The 23,878-nt window shown below is 44.9% G+C and overlaps 1 long non-coding RNA gene across 1 annotated transcript; it reads left to right on the forward strand.

The window, feature by feature from the left end:
* The first annotated feature begins 15,118 nt into the window (after positions 1 to 15,118).
* Positions 15,119 to 21,919, forward strand: LOC143279579 (uncharacterized). Its single transcript, XR_013054904.1, has 3 exons — positions 15,119 to 15,202; positions 17,583 to 17,691; positions 21,904 to 21,919. It is a non-coding gene; the product is annotated as an uncharacterized LOC143279579 (long non-coding RNA).
* Positions 21,920 to 23,878: the final 1,959 nt, after the last annotated feature.

Genomic DNA, 23,878 nt, shown 5'->3' on the forward strand with positions numbered 1-23,878 from the left:
AAAGTCTAAACATGAAGGTTTAGAGCATGATGCTTTGGAAATCAAACAAACATCGGCATCATTTCCAAAACCAACATGGCGCAAATTTCTTTCAAAAGGAAAAGTCTCTGTGGGCTTTTCCAAATACAAACAGGGGTGAGCAGAGGGGGGAGGGGGGGGGGAGGGGGGGGGGGGGGTAGAGGATGAGGTAAAGTGGTTTGTGTGTGTAACTTTCCCACACTGTGGGAGCAATGGAATATTGGAACGTGCAGGTGTGCATATATATATATCTTTGTGTATATGTCTGGGGGGTTGGGGCTGGGGGATATGGGTGCTGTGTGGTGTGCTTTTACAAGTAAGTGTGCCTCTGTGTGTGTGTTTTTGTGTGTGTGTGTGTGATGGAAGCTGCGATACTTAGCTAGAAATGGTGTGTGGAGGGGGGTAGAGGGGGAGGTGAGGGGGAATTGTGTGTGTGTGTGTGTGTTGGGGCTCATGTATGTTTATGTGTATTTGACTGTGCTTTCTATCTCCTTATCTGTTTAAATGCATGTTTGGTGCATATCTGTATGCATATGTGCTGTTTGTGTGAATGTGTTGTCAGAATTTTTTTTACATTTATTTGCTTTTATAATCATTGTTTTCTTTTTTTATTTTTTATATTTTATTTATTTTTTTTATTATTATTATTATTTTATCTTATTATTTTTTATAAATTTTATTATTATTATTTAGTTAGTTATATATTAATTTATTTTTTATTTTATTTATTTTATTATATTAATTTTTTTCTACGCTTATGTTGAATTCATCAAGTTTTGCGCCATTTACATATTATTATTCGCAGTAGTAGTTCTTTTTTATGTATTTATTTATTTTATTTTATTTTTTTATTTATTTTAAAAAATATATATATTTATTTATTTTTTCTCAAGGCCTGACTAAGCGCGTTGGGTTTACGTGCTGGTCAGGCATTGTTTGGGACAGATGTGGTTTTAGCATAATGGATTTGCCGAACGCAGTGACGCCTCCTTGAGCTACTGAAATAAAAACTGTAGTAAATTTCATTTTTTAGTTAATATCATATCAATATTAACTTTCAGTTACTAACTTGTAACTTCCATCTACCAACATCGAATCTACTTCCTCATAGATAGATTTTGTTATCTGCAAAGATTTTTCACAAAACAGTCTAGTATATCAGGCATGCCCTTTACATAAATTTTTGATACACAAGTACCTAGTAGGAAACCTCACTTTCTTGGACATCCAACACTAGCAGTTGAAAACAACAGAAGAAAAGAACCAGGAGTTATGCCCCGACTCTGGGTGCCCGGAAAGTTCGCACCCTTTTGGACAGGAAGACGATAGACCCGAAAGGCGCACAGCGGTCATTGTAAATGCTTGGTTGCTACCAAATGGACATAGCAGCCCTGGTGAACCAGTTTTGCTGGTGAAACCGCTGGAGGAAGTTGGAGGGGGCTACACCTTCACTGCATTGGGGGGCCAGATGGACCCCATGAAACTCAGGCGTGGGCTTTGCCATACAAACCTGTCCTTTCTGTTACCACTGAAATGGTGTGGCTGAGCTCCTCATAGAAAGTTCTTTGATGTCATCAGAGTTGGTCATCTTGGGGCATAGCAGCTGATGACTGTGGAGAAGCGATCCTCGGACAGCTTCAGATGCGGGTCATCAACCTATCGTTTATCCCACATGGAAGGCTGTCAAGCTGTTGTGCAAGTTTGGTTTGTATGGCAAAGCATCATGTCAGGGTAGTGTGCTTCATCATCACGTCAGGGTAGTTGCTTATGTCATGGAAGTGTGCATCATGTCAGGGTAGCGTGCTTCATCATTGTCGGGTAGATGCCCTTTAGTCTGTGCTGATGCTCATGACATGAAGACCTTCCATGATGGTTTCCGAGCGGTGTATGGGCCAAGAGTGACAGGATGAACCCCTGTCTGAGCCTTGGACCAGACCCCTCCTGACAGAAAAGAAAGACATGCTTGCCCATGGGCAGGCACTTCAACACCCTCCTCAACAGGGATCGTCCGTATCTGACGAGGCAATTGCAGCCCTCCTTTCAGCTACAGTCAATGACTCGCTAGCTGCCCCTCCACCCAAGGCCCAGACCCGGAAAGGCCTGAAGTGACAGCATCAGGAAAAGCACCAGAATGGATGGATTCCAGGTCGACATCTACAAGTATGGAGGCGAGGTGTGACAGACAAGCTGACTGCCTGTTCCAGTCTATTTGGGAGAAAGGGGAGGTCCTCCAGGGATTTCAAGGATGCTTCAATGTCCACATTACATAACGGAAGGGAGACAAAAACATCCTGAGATAACCATCCTCTGCATTGCCGGCAAGATCTTCGCCCGCATCATACTGAACAGACTGGTTGACGATGTCTCCAATACATTCATCCTGAAGCACAGTGTGGCTTCTGCTCAGGCAGGGGACATGTGACATGGTGTTTACTGTACGCCAGATGCAGAGAAGTGCCGTGAGCAAAAACAAGGAGCTCCACATGGTCTTTGTAGACCTGACTAAGGCCTTCGATAGGTGAACCGCTGTGGTCTGTGGAAGATCTCTAAAGTTCGGCTGCCCAGAGAGCCTAATCCAGCTGATTGCGTCATTCCACGTTGGCTTGCTGGCGAGAGTACAGGAAAATACTGACATGTTGGATCCGTTCCCTGTGGTAAATGGAGTGAAGCAGGGTTGTGTCCTGGCACCCACATTGTTCTCCATTCTCTTCTCTGCCATGCTGATTGACGCCTTCCAAGACTGTGACCGGGGCATCTACATTCAGTTTCGCACAGATGGCAAACTTTTCAACTTGCGGCGACTCCATGCCAGGTTCAGGGTGTTGGAGGCACTGTTGAGAGAGTTCCTCTTCGCTGATGACTACACGCTTGCTGCACACACCCATGAGGACATGCAGTTCATTATGGACAGGTTCTCAACCTCCTGCAGGTGCTTTGGACTCAACATCAGCTCAGCAAGACCGAGTCCATGTACCAACCAGCTAGCTCACAGAACACCAGTGCCTCCCCCCACCTGCAATCAAGATCGATGACACAGAGATCAAGTCAGTCGACAAGTTTTGCTACCTGGGCAGCACCCTATGCAGCAACGGAGCCCTTGATACAGAAGTGACACTGCGCATCGCCAAGGGCAGCTCCGCCTTTGGCAGACTCAACAACAGGCTGTGGAACAACAAAGGCATCAGGCTCACCACCAAAATCAAAACCTACATAGCTGTTGTGCTGACCATCTTGTTGTACTGCTGTGAAACATGGACAACATATCGCCGTCACATTCAACAACTTGAGCAGTTTCACCAGAGATGCCTATGAAAGATCCTCGGCATAAAGTGGCAAGACAGGGTCTCCAACCTCCAGGTCCTAGAGAGGAGCGGCCTGCCCAGCATCGAAAGCCTGCTGATCAAGTGGACAGGACGCATTGTCCACATGACAGACAGCAGGATCCTGAAGATCCTTTTGTATGGCCAGCTGAAGGAAGGCCGCCGTGAACTTGGAAGACCCTGCAAGCGCTTCAAGGACACCTTGAAGACAAACCTCAAAACCTGTGACATAGAAATCACTTCCTGGGAAACTGATGCCCTTGACTGCTCTCGCTGGAGGATGCTGTGCTCTAGTGGCATAAAGACGTTTGAAAACAAGAGAATGGTGGCCATTAAGGAGAAGCGTGAGCGAAGGAAGCAGAGCTCAACTTCTGAAGACGTTTTCCCTCGCAACACCTGTGGGAAATGCTGCGCATCCAGAATCGGCCTCGTCTCCCATATGAGGACACACACCGACAAATAAGCCTGCCTGCCTACTCAATCCTTGGACCAACGGGGAGACTCCGTCAAAAGAATGAAACATTAAAGAAAGCACGATTACTCTTACCTCCTGTCCAGTTTTCTTCTACGGAGAGATCGCTTGATTCCATGGGATTTTGCTTTTTGAATCGGCCATAGTTTTCAGGCTTGTCCCCTTCTGCAGTCAGTGTATTTCTGTTGGTATATCACTGCAAGCGCAATGCCAAGGTAAGAGCTGTGCTTTTCTGGGTTAGCGGATGTCGACATGCACACACGTGTCAACACTCATCATCTCGACTTCAGCTGGTGCACTTGCTGTGAGTTGTATGGTGTATCAGAGTGGTCAGTATTTGAGCAAATCACAATCCCTTGAAAAAACTAATTTGTTAATTAGAACCACAATGCCAAACTTTTGTGTGTCCTAGGGTATTGTTCTTGTTGTAGAAGGCTTTATTCTAACCTATGAGAAGAAAAAAAAATCATATTGCAGCGATTTCCATTGAAAAATTAGTGTCGGTAGACTATTTATAAAAAAAATATAGCGTCTGCCTTTTGGACTTATGAGAATGAGAATGTGAAAAACCAAGATTAGCTCAAAAGGTAATACTAGAATGGTGACTTACCTATTGGCGGATGATAAAAAACGTTGGAAACCAAGTCAGCTCTGTTTGCAAAAAACCAAATCCAAAATATTTGCTGTTTGATTTAGCGCAAAAAATGGTTCTGTAACAAAACTGTACCACAAAAATTATCTTGCAAAATTTTAAGAAATTTTAAAGCAGGATGGTGTGTGTGTTTGGTACACACCTCTTGTTCCCAGTCACTCAGAGTCAGTGTCAGGGTAATTAAAATCACCCATCAAAAACCCTGTTACCTGTGCTCCAAAAAACAATGGACACAATTTTGAATTTCTCATTTTTTTCTTCAAGTAGTACCAATGTTACCAAGATCTCTTTTGACCAGAAAGCTTTTTTTCTTCTTTTTTTCTTTTTTCTTTTCACTGGCCCATTATCCCATTTGTTTGGCCATTTCTGTTTTCTGTTTTTGCTGTGGTGTCTCCAGTCTTAGAATTAAAAAAGACAGTGTGTGGTTAAGAATTTAAAATAGTTGTTTGCAGAAGTAGCACTAACTGACTAAGTGTGGGGCTATGTGAACAGGGTGGCGCCGGTGTGGGCTGGGTCCAGTGACGTAGATCGGAGGACTAGATGGAGTGGTGGTGGTCACAGATCACCCTCACCAGGCTGGAGGGGGATCCCCTTTCTGCAGCCTCTGCTGCCAGCCTCCACTGCTTTGCCAAGGTCCCGTCAGTGTTGCGTTTGTGTCAGGGGTAGTGTGCGTTGTGTCAGGGTAGTGTTCAGGGTGAGTGCGTTGTGTCAGGGTGGGGTTCAGGGTAGGACTGCGTTGTGTCAGGGTTGTGTGCGTTTTATCACGGTAGAGTGTGTTGTGTCAGGGTAGCGTGCATTGTGTCAGGGTTAGTGTGGCTTATGTGCTTCATGTAGGGTTAGTGTGATCATGACAAGGTAGTGTCTTCACTGTGTAAGGTAGTGTTGCATCATGTGAGGGATTTGTGGCTTCATCATGTGCCCAGGGGTAGTTTTTGCTTCAATTCATTTATGTGAGTGTAGGTGTTATGTCAGGGTAGTGGGGATATGTCAGGTAGTGTGCTTCATCATCATGTAGGGTAGTTTGCATCATGTCAGAGAAGTGGGCTTCATCATCATGTCAGGGTTAGTGTGCATCTTGTCAGAGAAGTGTGCATCTTCATGTCAGGGTAGTGTGCATCATGTCAGAGAAGTGTACTTCATCATCATGTCAGGGTAGTGGTGCTCATGTCAGAGATTTAGTGCTTCATATTATGTCAGGGTAGTGTGCATCTGTCAGAGATGAGTGCTTTTATCATATGTTTTGGGTAGTGGTGCATCCATGTCAGAGAAGTGTGCTTTATCATGATGTCAGGGTAGTGTGCATCATGTCAGAGAAGTGTGCATCATTTTAATCATGTCAGGGTTTGTGTGCATCATGTCAGAGAAGTGTTCATCATCATTGATGTCGGGGTAGTGTGCATCATGTCAGGATGAGTGCTTCATCATTTATGTCAGGGTAGTGTGTTTTTGTCAGAGAAGTGTGCATCATCATGATGTCAGGGTAGTGTGATCATGTCAGAGAAGTGTGCATCTCATCATGTCAGGGTAGTGTGCATCAAAGTCAGAGAAGTGTACTTCATCATTCATGTCAGGGTAGTGTGCATCATGTCAGAGAAGTGTGCATCATCTTTATGTCAGGGTATGTGGCATTTATGTCAGAGAAGTGTACTTCATCTTCATGTCAGGGTAGTGTGGCATCATGTCAGAGAAGTGTGCAGCGCATCATGTCAGGGTAGTGTACATCATGTCAGGGTTTGTGTGCTTCCCATGTAAAGGTAGTGTGCTTTCCCCGTCAGGGGAGTGTGGGTTCATGTAAGGGTAGTGTGCTTCATCATGTCAGGGTAGTGTGCTTATTGTCAGGGTAGTTTTTGCTTCATCATCATTTCAGGGTTTGTGTGGTTCATCATGTCAGTTTTAGTGTGTTTTCATTCATGTCAGGGTTAGTGTGCTTCATGTCAGGGTAGTGTTCTTCAACTGTGATCATTGGTGTCAGGGCAGTTTTGCTTCTCAGTCAGGGTAGGAGCTTCACCATGTGACACTTGTGTTGCAGAATCAGTCAGAAACCACACTGTATGTGACACCTGTGTTTCAGATCAATCAGAAACACCATTCACATACTTTAGAAACACCATCACCTGTATGTGACAAACCCGTGTTTCAGATGAATCAGAACACCACCTGTATGTGAGACCTGTGTTGCAGTCAGTCAGAAAACCACATACATCAGAACCCATTACCTGTATGTGACACCTGTGTTGCGATCAGTCAGAAACCCCATGGGCATACATCAGAACACCATAACTGTATGTGACACATGTTTTTTCAGATCAATCGAAACATTCACCTGTATGGACACCGTGTTGCAGATTTAGTCAGAAAACCATCACCTGTATGTGGACACCTGTGTTCAGATCAATCAGAACACTATCCCTGTATGTGCACATGTGTTTCAGTCAGTCCGAAACACCTCACTGTATGACACCTGTGTTTGTTAGAATCAGTTAGGAAAACCTTTAAATACATCAGAACACCATCACCCGTATGTGACCTGTGTTTCAGATCATCAGAACACCATCACCTGTATTTTGACACTGTGTTTCAGATCAATCGGAAAAACCACAATAAATAGCCCATCACCTGTATGTGCCCCTGTGTTTCGATCAATCAGAACACCATCAACCTGTATGTGACACCTGTGTTTCAGAAATCGGAACACCACCTACATAGAACACCCTCACCTGTATGTGAACCTGTGTGCAGATCATTTAAACACCATCAACTGTATGTGACACCTGTGTTTTCAGGGTCAATCAGAACACCAATTCCACTTACATCAGAAACCCATTTCCCCGTATGTGACACCTGTGTTCAGATTGAATCAGAACAAACATCACTGTATGTGGACCCGTGTTGCAGATCAGTCAGAACACCTCACATACATCAGAAACACTCACCTGTATGTGACAACCCGTGTTGAGATCAGTTAGAAACACCAAACACATACATCGAACACCATCACCTGTTGTGGACACCTGGTTGCAGGAATCAATCAGAACACCATCACCTGTATGTGTGACACCTGTGTTTCAGATCACGGGAAAAAAACCCATTTCTCAGAAAACCCTCACCCGTATGGACACCTGTGGTTGAAGATCAGTCAGAACACCTTTACCTGTTTTGTGACACCTGTGTTTCAAAATTATCGGACACCACAATACATCAGAACACCATCACCCGTATGTGACACCTGTTGTTGCAGATCGTCAGGACCCATCACCCGTATGTGACACCTGTGTTTTAGATTAATCGGAAAACCCCCAATACATCAGAAAAAACCATACCCGTATGTGACACCTGTGTTTCAGATCATATAACACATCACCTGTATGTGACCCTGTTTTAAAATCAGACAGAACAAATCACTACATCAGAAACCATCACCTGTATGTTGGAACACCTGGGTTTCAGTTTAATCAGAACACCATTTACCTGTATGTGAAAACCTGTGTTTTCAGATTTATTAGAACACATACATCAGCACCTGTAGTGCCCTGTGTTGCAGATCAGGAGAACACCACACCTGTTTGTGACACTTGGGTTTCGCTTTATCAGAACACATGACATAAATAGAACAACAAACACCTGTATGTGACACCTGTGTTTTCAGATCTATCAGAAACACCATACCTGTATGTGGGGGCACCTGTGTTTCGATTCAATCAAAAACACCATCACCTGTATTTTGACACCTGTGTTTTAGATCAATCAGAACACCCCACATACATCAGAACACCATCACCTGTATGTGACACCCGTGTTCAGATTGTCGACACCATCAATAATCAGAAAACCATTTACTGTATGTGAAACTGTGTTTTTAGGATTTAGTAAAAATCCATTCACCTGTATGTGACACGGTTTCAGATCAATCAGAACACTTTCACCCGTTGTGACACGTGTTTCAGATCAATCAGAAACATATACGTATGTGACAATGTGTTATCAGTCAGAACACCATCACCTGTTATGAACCTGGTGTTTTCGATCGTCAGAAACCATCAAAACATAGACCCATCACTGTATGGGACACCTGTGTTGCAGATTTAGTCAGAACACCATCCCTTATGTGACACGTGTTTCGATTAATCGGAACACCACACTACATCAGAACCCATCCCTGTATGTGACACCTGTGTTTCAGATCAATCCCTAACACCCCACCTGTATGTGGACACCTGTGTTTAGATCAGACAGAACAAAAATTCACATTAATCAGAACACCATCCTGTATGTGAACCTGTGTTTCAGATCAATTTAGAACCCCTTACTGTATGTGGGAAATGTGTTTTTAGATTCAATTAGAACACACTTTACATCAGAACTCGTATGGGCACTGTTTTTGCAGATCAGGCAGAAACATCCCTGTTTGTGAAACCCCTTTGGTTGCAGCTCTTCGAAAACCTGAATAAACAGAACCCTAGTATGTGAACTGTGTTGCGTTATCAGAAACCTTTCCCGTAGTGACCTGGTTGCAGATTTTCAGAAAACCCCCCGTATGTGGGGACCGTATTGCAGATAGTCGACCACCCTAAAAATAGAAAACCTCCTGTATGGGCACCCGGTTGCGAAGTGAAAACCCTCAAAATCGAACCCATCCCTGTTGTGACCATGTGTTAATCAGTAGCACTATCCCTGTATGTGCTGTGTTTCAGATCGTAGAACCCATACTGTATGTGACACCGTGTTGTGTCAGTTTTAACCCAATCAAATGTTGGACATGTGTTTCAGATCAGTTAGAAAACCTTTAAAAAACAGAAACCATCAATGTAGTGACACCTGTGTTGCGATAGTTAAAAAAAACACCATACATCGAACACCCTCACCCGTATGTGAATGTGTTTTCGATGTCGAAACCCACCCGTAGGGGAACTGTGTTTCAGATCAATCGAAACTCACCGTTGGACACCTGTGTTTAGTAATCAGAACACCCACATTTTAGAAACCATCACCTTGTATGTGGCACCTGGTTGGTCATCAGAAACTTTACCGTATGTGAACCTTGTTTCAGTCATCAGAACACCCTCACCCGTATGTGACCCCTGTGTTGTAATCAAACCTAACACCATCCCTGTTGTGCCCCGTGTTTAAGACAGAAGAACACCCTCCCAATACTTTTGAAAAACCATCACTGTATGTGACCCTGTGTTTCAGTTTTATTTATAAAAAACCTTCCGTATGTGGGAAACCTGTTTTTCAGGATCAATTAGAACACGACCTCATTACATCAGAACCTGTATGTGAAAAGTGTTGCGATTTAGTCAGAACACCATCACCCGTTTGTGACACCTTGGTTGCAGCTCTATCAGAACCCCATGACATACATCAGAACACCATCACCTGTATGTGACACCTGTGTTGCAGATCTATCAGAACCCATCACCTGTATGTGGGGCAACCTGTGTTGCAGTTATCAAAAACCCTCACCTGTATGTGACACCTGTGCTGCAGATCAATCAGAACATCATCAATACATCAGAACTCATCACCTGTATGGGGACACCTGTGTTGCAGATCAATCAGAAATCATCAATACATTTAGAACCATCACCTGTATGTGACACTGTGCTGCGATCAATCAGAAACACTCACATACATCAGAACACCATACCTGTATGTGGACCTGTGTTGCAGATCAATCAGAACATTTTGGGGAAGGAGGGTTTCCATCAAATTTAGACAGATTTCTGTTCTTCAGGGGAGATGGTGAGCAAAGGGGTTTTTTGTCACATACAGTTGGTAACTGTCATTGGTAGCCACAGCAACACCCTATGGTTCGTTATATCATTGGTAGCCACAGCAACCCCATACTGTTCGTTACTATCATGGTAGCCAACAGCAACACACTATGTTTGTTACTATCATTGGTCAGCCACAGGGACACACTACTGTTCGTTATTATCATTGGTAGCCACAGCAACACACTACTGTTCGTTACTATCATTGGTTGCCCACAGCAACACCACTACAGTTCGTTACTATCATTGGTCAGCCACAGGGACACACTACAGTTCGTTACTTATCATTGGTAGCCACACGCAACACACTACTGTTCGTTACTATCATTGGTAGCCACAGCAACACACTACTGTTCGTTACTATCATTGGTAGCCACAGCAACCACACTACTGTTTGCTTACTATCATTGGTAGCCACAGGGACACACTCTGTTCGTTATCATCATTGGTAGCCACAGCAACACACTACTGTTCGTTACTATCATTGGTAGCCACAGCAAACACACTACTGTTGCTTACTATCATTGGTAGCCACAGGGACCACCACTACTGTTCGTTACTATAATTGGTAGCACAGGGACACACTACTGTTTCTTTACTATCATTCGGTAGCCCACATGGACACACTATGTTCGTTACTGTCACACTACTGTGGTAACTGTCATTGGTAGCCACCAGCAACACCACTACTGTTCGTTACTATCATTGGTAGCCACAGGGACACACTTCTGTTCATTACTATCACACTACTGTTGGTAACTGTCATTGGTAGCACAGAAACCACACTACTGTTCGTTACTATCACTTGGTAGCACAGGGACACACTACTGTTCATTACTATCATTGGTAGCACAGGGACACACTACTGTTCGTTACTATCACACTACTGTTGGTAACTGTCATTGGTAGCCACCGGCAACAACTACTGTTACTGTCATTAGTAGTCACAGGGACACACCACTACTGTTGCTTACTATCATTGGTTAGCCACAGTGACATGTTATAGTTGGTACAATAGTAGCCACAGATACATTCTATTGTTTGTTACAGTCATTGGTAGGCCACAGGGACATTTTCTATTTACTGTTAGGACTCACTCCACAGTTGGTAACTGTCTTTGGTAGTCACAGTTACATGGTAATGTTGTTGCTATCTTTGGTAACACCAATTAAATAGTGCTGTTGGTTACTGTCATTTGTAGCCACAGTTAAACAGTACTGTTGGTTACTGTCATTTGTAGCCAACAGTTAAACAGTTACTGTTGTTGCCATCATTGGTAGCCACAATTAAACAGTACTGTTGGTTACTGTCATTTGTAGCCCACAGTTAAACAGTATTGTTGTTATCATTGGTAGCCACAATTAAACAGTACTGTTGGTTACTGTCATTTGTAGCCACAGTTAAACAGTACTGTTGTTATCATTGGTAGCCACAATTAAACAGTACTGTTGGTTACTGTCATTTGTAGCTACAGTTAAACAGTACTGTTGTTATCATTGAGTAGCCACAGTTAAACAGTTACTGTTGGTTACTGTCACTTTGTAGCCACAGTTAAACAGTAATGTTGTTATCATTGGTAGCCACAATTAACAGTACTGTTGGTTACTGTCATTTGTAGCCACAGTTAAACAGTACTGTTGTTATCATTGGTAGCCACAATTAAAACAGTACTGTTGGTTACTGTCATTTTGTAGCCACAGTTAAAACAGTACTGTTGTTGCCATCATTGGTAGCCACAATTAAACAGTACTGTTGGTTACTGTCATTTGTAGCCACAGTTAAACAGTATTGTTGTTATCATTGGTAGCCACAATTAAACAGTAGCGTTGGTTACTGTCATTTGTAGCCACAGTTAAACAGTTACTGTTGTTATCATTGGTAGCCACAATTAAACAGTACTGTTGGTTACTGTCATTTGTAGCCACAGTTAAACAGAACTGTTGTTGCCATCATTGGTAGCCACAATTAAACAGTACTGTTGGTTGCTATCATTGGTAGCCACAGTTAAGCAGTACTGTTGGGTTACTGTCATTTGTAGCCACAACAACACAGACTGTTACGGTCATGGTAGCCACAGGGACACACTACTGTTACTGTCATTGGTAGCTACAGGGACAAACTACTCGTGGATTACTGTCATTGGTAGCCACAGGGACACTCTACTGTTGGTTACTGTTATTGGTAGCACAGGGACACACTAATGTTACAGTCATTGGTAGCCACAGGGACACACTACTGTGGTTACTGTCATTGGTAGCCTCAGGGACCACACTACTGTTACTGTCATTGGCTAGCCCACAGGGACACACTAATGTTACTGTCATTGGCTAGCCACCAGGGACAACTACTGTTACTGTCATTGGTAGCACAGGGAACACTACTGTTGGTTACTGTCATGGTAGCCCACAGGACCACACTACTGTTACTGTCATTGGTAGCCACAGTTAAACAGTACTGTTGGTTACTGTCAATCTTTGTAGCCACAGGACATAGTACTGTTACTGTCATGGTAGCCACAGGGACACATAATGTTACTGTCATTGGTAGCCACAGGGACACACTACTGTTTGGTTACTGTCATGGTAGCCACAGGGACACACTAATGTTACTGTCATTGGTAGCCACAGGGACACACTACTGTTGGTTACTGTCATTTGTAGCCCATGGTTAAAAAGTACTGTTGGTTGCTATCATTGGTAGCACAGGGACACAGTACTGTTGCTGTCATTGGTAGCACAGGGACACATTACTGTTACTGTCACTGGTAGCTACAGGGACAAACTACTGTTGATTACTGTCGCTGATAGCTACAGGGACAAACTACTGTTGATTACTGTCACTGGTAGCTACAGGACAAACTACTGTTGATTATGTCGTGGTAGCCACAGGGACACACTACTGTTACTGTCGTTGGTAGCCACGGGACCACACTAATGTTACTGTCATTAGTAGCCACAGGGACACACGACTGTTACGTCGTTGGTAGCCACAGGGACACACTAATGTTACTGTTGTTGGTAGCTTACAGGGACACACTACTTGTTACTGTCGTTGGTAGCCACAGGGACACACTACTGTTACTGTCGTGGTAGCCACAGGGACACACTCCTGTTACTGTCGTTGGCTAGCCACAGGGACACACTACTGTTACTGTCGTTGGTAGCCACAGGGACACACTAATGTTACTGTCGTTGGTAGCCACAGTGACACAGTCAGATGGGGACTGGCATTGGTTTACATCATTCAGTGGAAGACCAATGATTTAAACCAGGCATGTAGTTTGTGTATCATTTATGAGGGATGTTCATTAAAGATTTCCCCTGACATATCTCCATTTAGTGTAGGGGTCTGAAACTGCCACATGTGATGTATTATAATACATATTTCTATAGTTCACATGGTAATTTGCATATCTGAACTCACAGTTTTCTTTTATGGGTGCTATGGTGGAGTAAGGATGTGATAAAGGAGCCAGTTGAATGCACAACAGTCATCAAAGGCCAAACACCAAGGCAGACATTCAATGAGGTGAAAGAGACTTTGTAATTGAAAGGCCAAACACCAAGGCAGACATTCAATGAGGTGAAAGAGACTTTGTACTTGAAAGGCCAAACACCAAGGCAGACATTCATTGAGGTGAAAGAGACTTATGGGCAGGATGCCTCATCAAATGATGTAGTCAAGCTCTGGCATCATCAGTTCCAATGTGGTCGACATCGTCACAAACAGCTCCCATTTCTGGGCGACCACAGTCTGCCATTGATGAAGACACCATCTGGCATGTGGAGGCTGCCATTTTGAAGGATCTCCCACATAACCATTCACCAACTAGCCCAAGATGTCAAGATCAATGTGGGGCCTGTGGAAAAAACAATCCCTGACCATTTGCACATGCAGAAGTAGTCTGCACAATGAATTCCCCGGTCGGTCACACCTTTCCAGAAGCAGGAATGAGTCACATGCTCTCAGGCTCTTTTGGCCATGTGCTAAGAAAACCAGGAGGACTTCTTTGACAGGCTGATCACGCAGGATGAAACATGGGTCCATCACTATGATTCAGAGATCAAATCCCAGTCAAAGCAATGGAAGCATTTTGACTCACCACCTCTGAAGAAGGCACGTGTCCAACCCTCGGCGGGCAAGGTCATGGTCACGGTCTTTTGGGATCGACACGGAGTTGTGATGATGGATTTCCTGGCAAAGGGTACCACAATTACCAGGACGTGCTGTGCTTCATTGCTGTAGAAAGCCTTCAAAACTGAGAGGCGAGGCATGCTGACCAAAGGTGTCCGACTCATGCAAGAGAACTCCCCGATTAACAACTCGCATGCTGCCCAACTGAGGTTAAGTTGTGGCTTGTTGCGCACTCTGCAGGCCAGGTCTTCACAGCTGCATAAAGTGATTAACAGACGATGAGACACTTATTTCTGAGGTTAAGTTGTGGCTTGTTGTGCACCCTGCAGGCAAGGTCTTCACAGCTGCATAAAGTGATTAACAGACGATGAGACACTTATTTCTGAGGTTAAGTTGTGGCTTGTTGTGCACCCTGCAGGCAAGGTCTTCACAGCTGCATAAAGTGATTAACAGACGATGAGACACTTATTTCTGAGGTTAAGTTGTGCCTTGTTGTGCACCCTGCAGGCAAGGTCTTCACAGCTGCATAAAGCGATGGGCGATGTGTGTCACCCTTGGTGGAACCCATGTAGAGAAAGACTAATAAATAATTGTGCGAAGTTTTGCTCCTCTCAATCCATGGGAAGTGGGTCAGGGGAAATGTTTAATGAACATCCCTCATAATATTATGTGGTTAATGATATTGCTGGCCTTTAAAATGAAAGACCAATAATTTCCATGTGACATGTAGTTTGTGTGTCATGATTTAGGTGTACTCCCCTACTGGCCCCTTGAACAGAGACTTTGATGATGTCAGACGATTTTCTGAAGCAGCAGAGAAAGGTATCAAGCGGTAAGCAAATGATCTTTTTCTTTGTCTTTCAACCCAGTAATGTGACTGTGTAAGACTGACCCAGTGATGTGACTGTGTGTGACTGACCCAGTAATGTGACTGACCCAGTAATGTGACTGACCCAGTAATGTCACTGTGTGTGATTGACGCAGTGGCGTGACTGATCTGTGGTGACTGACCCAGTGGAGTGACTGACCCAGTGGTGTGACTGACCCATTGGTGTGACTGATCTGTGTTGACTGACCCAGTGGTGTGACTGATCTGTGGTGTGACTGATCTGTGTTGACTGACCTAATGGTGTGACTGATCAGTGTTGACTGACCCAGTGGTGTGACTGACCCAGTGGTGTGACTGATCTGTGTTGACTGACCTAATGGTGTGACTGATCTGTGTTGACTGACCCAGTGGTGTGACTGACCCAGTGGTGTGACTGATCTGTGTTGACTGACCTAATGGTGTGACTGATCAGTGTTGACTGACCCAGTGGTGTGACTGACCCAGTGGTGTGACTGATCAGTGTTGACTGACCCAGTGGTGTGACTGATCCAGTGGTGTGACTGATCTGTGTTGACTGACCCAGTGGTGTGACTGACCCAGTGGTGTGACTGATCTGTGTTGACTGACCCAGTGGTGTGACTGACCCAGTGGTGTGACTGATCTGTGTTGACTGACCTAATGGTGTGACTGATCAGTGTTGACTGACCCAGTGGTGTGACTGACCCAGTGGTGTGACTGATCTGTGTCGACTGACCCAGTGGTGTGACTGACCCAGTGGTGTGACTGACCCAGTGGTGTGACTGATCTGTGTTGACTGACCCAGTGGTGTGACTGACCCAGTGGTGTGACTGATCAGTGTTGACTGACCCAGTGGTGTGACTGATCTGTGTCGACTGACCCAGTGGTGTGACTGACCCAGTGGTGTGACTGATCTGTGTTGACTGACCTAATGGTGTGACTGATCAGTGTTGACTGACCCAGTGGTGTGACTGACCCAGTGGTGTGACTGATCTGTGTTGACTGACCTAATGGTGTGACTGATCTGTGTTGACTGACCCAGTGGTGTGACTGACCCAGTGGTGTGACTGATCTGTGTTGACTGACCTAATGGTGTGACTGATCTGTGTTGACTGACCCAGTGGTGTGACTGACCCAGTGGTGTGACTGATCTGTGTTGACTGACCCAGTGGTGTGACTGATCAGTGTTGACTGACCCAGTGGTGTGACTGATCAGTGTTGACTGACCCAGTGGTGTGACTGACCCAGTGGTGTGACTGACCCAGTGGTGTGACTGACCCAGTGGTGTGACTGATCAGTGTTGACTGACCCAGTGGTGTGACTGATCAGTGTTGACTGACCCAGTGGTGTGACTGATCTGTGTTGACTGACCCAGTGGTGTGACTGATCAGTGTTGACTGACCCAGTGGTGTGACTGACCCAGTGGTGTGACTGACCCAGTGGTGTGACTGACCCAGTGGTGTGACTGACCCAGTGGTGTGACTGACCCAGTGGTGTGACTGATCTATGGTGTGACTGATCTGTGTTGACTGACCCAGTGGTGTGACTGATCTGTGGTGTGACTGACCCAGTGGTGTGACTGATCTGTGTCGACTGGCCCAGTGGTGTGACTGATCTGTGTTGACTGACCCAGTGGTGTGACTGACCCAGTGGTGTGACTGGCCCAGTGGTGTGACTGATCTGTGTTGACTGACCCAGTGGTGTGACTGACCCAGTGGTGTGACTGACCCAGTGGTGTGACTGACCCAGTGGTGTGACTGATCAGTGTTGACTGACCCAGTGGTGTGACTGATCAGTGTTGACTGATCTGTGGTGTGACTGACCCAGTGGTGTGACTGATCTGTGTTGACTGACCCAGTGGTGTGACTGATCAGTGTTGACTGATCTGTGGTGTGACTGATCTGTGTTGACTGACCCAGTGGTGTGACTGATCAGTGTTGACTGATCTGTGGTGTGACTGACCCAGTGGTGTGACTGATCTGTGTTGACTGACCCAGTGGTGTGACTGATCTGTGTTGACTGACCCAGTGGTGTGACTGACCCAGTGGTGTGACTGATCAGTGGTGTGACTGATCTGTGGTGACTGACCCAGTGGTGTGACTGACCCAGTGGTGTGACTGACCCAGTGGTGTGACTGATCTGTGTTGACTGACCCAGTGGTGTGACTGACCCAGTGGTGTGACTGATCAGTGGTGTGACTGATCTGTGTTGACTGACCCAGTGGTGTGACTGACCCAGTGGTGTGACTGATCTGTGTTGACTGACCTAGTGGTGTGACTGACCCAGTGGTGTGACTGATCAGTGTTGACTGACCCAGTGGTGGGACTGATCTGTGTCGACTGACCCTGTGGTGTGACTGACCCAGGGCTGTGGAGGCGGGCTGTAGAAAACCGTTGCTGGTGCAGCCAGTGGACAAGTCCTTTGAAAAATCGGACTACGCCACTTTGTTGGGTGCCCTGCATGCCTTGTATGTGGTGAGTAGTGTGCGTGTGTGTGTCTGTATGTGTCTGTGTGAGTATGTGTGTCTGTGTGCGTTTAAATGTGTCTGCATTATAATTTGTGTGTCTGTATGTGTCTGTGTGAGTGTATGTGTGTCTGTGTGCGTTTAAATGTGTCTGCATTATAATTTGTGTGTCTGTATGTGTCTGTGTGAGTGTATGTGTGTCTGTGTGCGTTTAAATGTGTCTGCATTATAATTTGTGTGTCTGTATGTGTCTGTGTGAGTGTATGTGTGTCTGTGTGCGTTTAAATATTGTCTGCATTATAATTTTTGTGGATTTGTTGAGGGAATTTGAATAAGCATGTGTGCTTGTTTGCACTCAGCCCTTATGACAAAACAGAGAAAAGAAAATTCAGATAATAAAAAAAATATGTGAGTATAATAGAAGAAATGGCAGGGTAAACTCACACACATAATATAATATACATATACACATACACATGACATTAGTCCCTTCGTATTCTGCATATACACATAATATAATATGCATAATTTTTATACACATACACATGACATTACTCCCTTCGTAATCTGCATGTACACATACACATTAGTCCCTTCATAATCATATATATATTTCAAAAGTAGATTAGAAAGAGAGGGAGAGAGAGGGAAACAGAGACAGACAAACATAATTTAATTAATTTACATTTGATATCAAATGTTGGATCATATTTGAATGAAACTAGTAATGCATTCCACAAACAACCACCCAAAAAGAAGAAAAGATAATATGCTCTTTGACTTGCATGCAACTGAAACAAAAAAACAACAACAAAAAACAAAACAAAACATACTCAGCAAAAATAAATGCCCAAGTGAATAAGGCTAGATTTGAAGAGATAGATATTCTTGGAAGAGATATATGTTGAACTTATAATTAGTTCTATACATTGTGAATTATTTTTGTTTCAAATCTTGTGAGAGGAATGGACATAAAAACAGCTTCATTGTACAGATTATTTTGATCTCTATTGTATTGTCAGAAACTATTGATCAGGATTTGAGAAGGATCAGTTTTAAAGTTTGTGGAGAGAGAGAGAGACAGAGAGAGAGAACAACAAGAACAAAATGGTTTAATTGCATACATAGGCATGTGGCCTGTTGCAGACATAAACCTTATCAAACCTAAATATGGACAAGAAGATTTACTTTTTGGTCCTCTCTTTATTAGTTGAAGATCATCACACTCAAATAAGTTGATGACTTACATGAACAAAATATTGCCCTTCATTTGGTAGTTGTTGGTACAGGCAGTGGTTCAGCAGCTGACCTAGTCACCTACTGGGAAAATCAGCAGCTGTGGCTGTTTTAAATAATAGCCAACACCAATTGAGACCTGCAAAAATTGTTTTATATCAGCACCTTGGGCTATTTATACTCATAGCCAACACCCATTCTGAGACCTGCAAAAATTGTTTTATATCAGCACCTTTTGTTTTATATCAGCACCTTTGGCTATTTATACTCATAGCCAAAACACCCATTCTGAAACCTGCAAAAATTGTTTTATATCAACACCTTTGGCTATTTATACTCATAGCCAAAACACCCATTCTGAAACCTGCAAAAATTGTTTTATATCAGCACCTTTGGCTATTTATACTCATAGCCAAAACACCCATTCTGAAACCTGCAAAAATTGTTTTATATCAACACCTTTGGCTATTTATACTCATAGCCAAAACACCCATTCTGAAACCTGCAAAAATTGTTTTATATCAGCACCTTTGGCTATTTATACTCATAGCCAAAACACCCATTCTGAAACCTGTAAAAATTGTTTTATATCAGCAGCTGTGGCTATTCATAGCCAACACCCATTCAGAAACCAGCAATTGTTGTTTTAAAAATGCATGTCATTAATGTAATGGAAGTATTTTTCTCATTCAAATGTACCGGTACTTTTAAACAAATGTTAAAAATCAAATGTTTGCTATCTGACACGTGTACATACCAATTTTGACAAAAGCAGTTTTTTTTTCAATTTATGAATTAAGGGTTTCTCATCACTAAACAAATCAGTTAGTCAGTCAGTCACTACTCAGTCACCAATCACTACTCAGTCAGTCTCAGTCAGTCAGTTACGAGTCACTCAGTCAGTCAGTCACTACTGAGTCAGTCAGTCAGTCAGTACTCAGTCACTAATCACTACTCAGTCAGTCAGTCAGTCAGTCAGTCAATGCTCAGTCAGTCAGTCCCAGCTCAGTTGGTCAGTCTTTACACAGTCAGTCAGTCACTGCTCAGTCAGTCACTACTCAGTCATGACTCAGTCAGTCAGTCACTGCTCAGTCAGTCAGTCAGTCACTACTCAGTCAGTCAGTCACGACTCAGTCACGGCTCAGTCAGTCACGACTCAGTCAGTCACGACTCAGTCACTACTCAGTCACGACTCAGTCAGTCACTAGTCAGTCAGTCAGTCACTACTCCGTCAGTCAGTCAGTCACTACTCAGTCAGTCACTACTCAGGCAGTCAGTCAGTCAGTCACTACTCAGTCAGTCAGTCAGTCACTACTCAGGCAGTCAGTCAGTCAGTCACTACTCAGTCAGTCAGTCACTACTCAGTCAGTCAGTCAGTCACTACTCAGGCAGTCAGTCAGTCAGTCACTACTCAGTCAGTCAGTCAGTCACTACTCAGGCAGTCAGTCAGTCAGTCACTACTCAGTCAGTCAGTCAGTCACTACTCAGGCAGTCAGTCAGTCAGTCACTACTCAGTCAGTCAGTCACTACTCAGTCAGTCAGTCAGTCACTACTCAGTCAGTCACTACTCAGTCAGTCACTGCTCAGTCAGTCAGGCACTACTCAGTCAGTCAGTCAGTCACTACTCAGTCAGTCACTACTCAGTCAGTCACTACTCAGTCAGTCAGTCAGTCACTACTCAGTCAGTCAGTCAGGCACTACTCTGTCAGTCACTACTCAGTCAGTCACTGCTCAGTCAGTCAGGCACTACTCAGTCAGTCAGTCAGTCACTACTCAGTCAGTCACTACTCAGTCAGTCACTGCTCAGTCAGTCAGGCACTACTCAGTCAGTCAGTCAGGCACTACTCAGTCAGTCAGTCAGTCACTAGTCAGTCAGTCGGTCAGACACTAGTCAGTCAGTCAGTCAGTCACTAGTCAGTCAGTCAGTCAGTCACTAGTCAGTCAGTCAGTCAGTCAGTCACTACTCAGTCAGTCACTACTCAGTCAGTCACTGCTCAGTCAGTCAGTCACTAGTCAGTCAGTCAGTCAGTCACTACTCAGTCAGTCACTACTCAGTCAGTCACTGCTCAGTCAGTCAGTCACTACTCAGTCAGTCAGTCAGGCACTACTCAGTCAGTCAGTCAGTCACTACTCAGTCAGTCACTACTCAGTCAGTCAGTCAGCACTACTCAGTCAGTCAGTCAGTCACTACTCAGTCAGTCAGTCAGTCACTAGTCAGTCAGTCAGTCAGTCAGCTACTCAGTCAGTCAGTCAGTCACTAGTCAGTCAGCAGTCAGTCACTACTCAGTCAGTCAGTCAGGCACTACTCAGTCAGTCAGTCAGTCACTAGTCAGTCAGTCGGTCACTACTCAGTCAGTCAGTCAGGCACTACTCAGTCAGTCACTACTCAGTCAGTCAGTCAGTCACTACTCAGTCAGTCAGTCAGTCAGTCACTACTCAGTCAGTCACTACTCAGTCAGTCAGTCAGTCACTACTCAGTCAGTCAGTCAGTCACTACTCAGGTCAGTCACTACTCAGTCAGTCAGTCAGTCACTACTCAGTCAGTCACTACTCAGTCAGTCAGTCAGTCACTACTCAGTCAGTCAGTCAGTCACTACTCAGTCAGTCAGTCAGTCACTACTCAGTCAGTCACTACTCAGTCAGTCAGTCAGTCACTACTCAGTCAGTCAGTCAGTCACTACTCAGTCCAGTCACTACTCAGTCAGTCAGTCAGTCACTACTCAGTCAGTCACTACTCAGTCAGTCAGTCAGTCACTACTCAGTCAGTCAGGTACAGTCACTACTCAGTCAGTCAGTCAGTCACTACTCCAGTCAGTCACTACTCAGTCAGTCAGTCAGTCACTACTCAGTCAGTCAGTCAGTCACTACTCAGTCAGTCACTACTCAGTCAGTCAGTCAGTCACTACTCAGTCAGTCAGTCAGTCAGTCACTACTCAGTCAGGTCAGTCACTATTCAGTCAGTCAGTGGGGTGTGAGGTGTGTGCAGCCCCTGGAGGTGTGGGGAGGGCGTGTGAGGAGAGACGGAGGAGGTGGAGGTGCTGGGTGTGATGTGCGGCAGTCTGGCCATGGGAACTCCTACTGGACTTGATGTGGGTGATGGCCCTGGAGACAGGAAGGTGTGTGTGTGTGTGTCTTTCTGTTTGTGTGGTTCATGTCAGTGTGTGTGTGTGTGGTGACTGTGTGTGGTGTGTCACTGTGTGCGTGTGTGTGTGTGTGTGTGTATGTGTGTGTGTGTGTGTGTGTGTGTGTGTGTGTGTCACTGTGTGTGTGTGTGTGTCACTGTGTGTGTGTGTCACTGTGTGTGTGTGTGTGTGTGTCACTGTGTGTGTGTGTGTCACTGTGTGTGTGTGTGTGTGTGTATGTGTGTGTGTGTCACTGTGTGTGTGTGTATGTGTGTGTGTGTGTGTGTGTGTGTCACTGTGTGTGTCTGTGTGTGTGTGTGATTATACGGGGTCAGTGGTGTAATGTAAGTGAAGTGATCTGGAACAGTTTTACTTGCTGACAGGTCAGAGGTCATGGTGTGTGCAGGACTGTGACCCGGGACATTAGGCCGGGTCAGACCCAGAGCGAATGGCGGCACCCAGAGTGGCTGACTACATCCGGCAGACATTTAAGGGCAACCTGTGTCAAGGTGAGGTGTGCTGTTTGATGTCAGCTGGGTCAAGGTGATGTGTGCTGTTTTGATGTCCAGCTGTGTCAAGGTGAGGTGCTGTTTTGATGTCACCTGTGTCCATGGTGAGGTGTGCTGGTAGGTATTTGATGTCACCTGTGTCAAGATGAGGTGTGCTGTTATTGATGTCAACCTGTGGTCAAGGTGAGGTGTGCTGTAGTATTTGATGTCACCTGGTCAAGGTGAGGTGTGCTGTTTTGATGTCAGCCTTGTGTCAAGGTGAGCTGTGCTGTTTTGATGTCAGCTGTGTCAGGTGAGGTGTGCTGTTTCGATGTCACCTGTGTCAAGGTGAGGTGTGCTGTTTTGATGTCACCTGTGTCAAGGTGAGTGTGCTGTTTTGATGTCACCTGTGTCAGGTGAGGTGTGCTGTTTTATGTCACCTGTGTCAAGTGAGGTGTGCTGTTTTGATGTCACCTGTGTCAAGGTGAGGTGGCTGTTTTGATGTCACCTGTGTCAAGGTGAGGTGGCTGTTTTGATTCACCTGTGTCAAGGTGAGGTGTGCTGTTTGATGTCACCTGTGTCAAGTGAGGTGTGCTGTTTTGATGTCAGCTGTGTCAAGGTGAGGTGTGCTGTTTTGATGTCACCTGTGTCAAGGTGAGTGTGCTGTTTTGATGTCAGCTGTGTCAAGTTGAGGTTGCTGTTTTGATGTCACTGTTCAAGGTGAGGTGTGCTGTTTTGATGTCACCTGTGTGCAAGGTGAGGTGTGCTGTTTTGATGTCACCTGTGTCAATGTGAGGTGTGCTGAGTTTTGATGTCACCTGTGTCAAGGTGAGTGTGCTGTTTTTGATGTCAGCTGTGTCAAGGTGAGGTGTGCTGTTTTGATGTCACCTGTGTCAAGGTGAGGTGTGCTGTTTTGATGTCACCTGTGGTCAAGGTGAGGTGTACTGGTTTTGATGTCACCTGTGTCAAGGTGAGGTGTGGCTGTTTTGATGTCACCTGTGTCAAGGTGAGGTGTGCTGTTGATGTACACCTGTGTCAAGGTGAGGTGTGCTGTAGTATTTGATTCACCTGTTCAAGGTGAGGGTCTGTTTTGATGTCACCTTGTCAAGGGGAGGGGTGCTTAGTATTTATGTCACTGTGTCAAGGTAGGTGTCTGTAGTATTTGAGTCACCTGTGTCAAGGTGAGGTGTGCCCGTTTTGATGTCACCTGTGTCAAGTGTGTGCGGTTGTGCCCGTAAGTTTTGATGTCACCGTGTCAAGGGGGGTTGCTTTTTTTTGTCACCGTGTCGGTGGGGGCTGTAGTATTTGGTTTCCCCTTTTCAAGTGATGTCTTTTAATGTCAAGGGGTGTC

This window comes from Babylonia areolata, chromosome 2, assembly GCF_041734735.1.
Source record: "Babylonia areolata isolate BAREFJ2019XMU chromosome 2, ASM4173473v1, whole genome shotgun sequence".
NCBI classification, from domain to species: domain Eukaryota; kingdom Metazoa; phylum Mollusca; class Gastropoda; order Neogastropoda; family Buccinidae; genus Babylonia; species Babylonia areolata.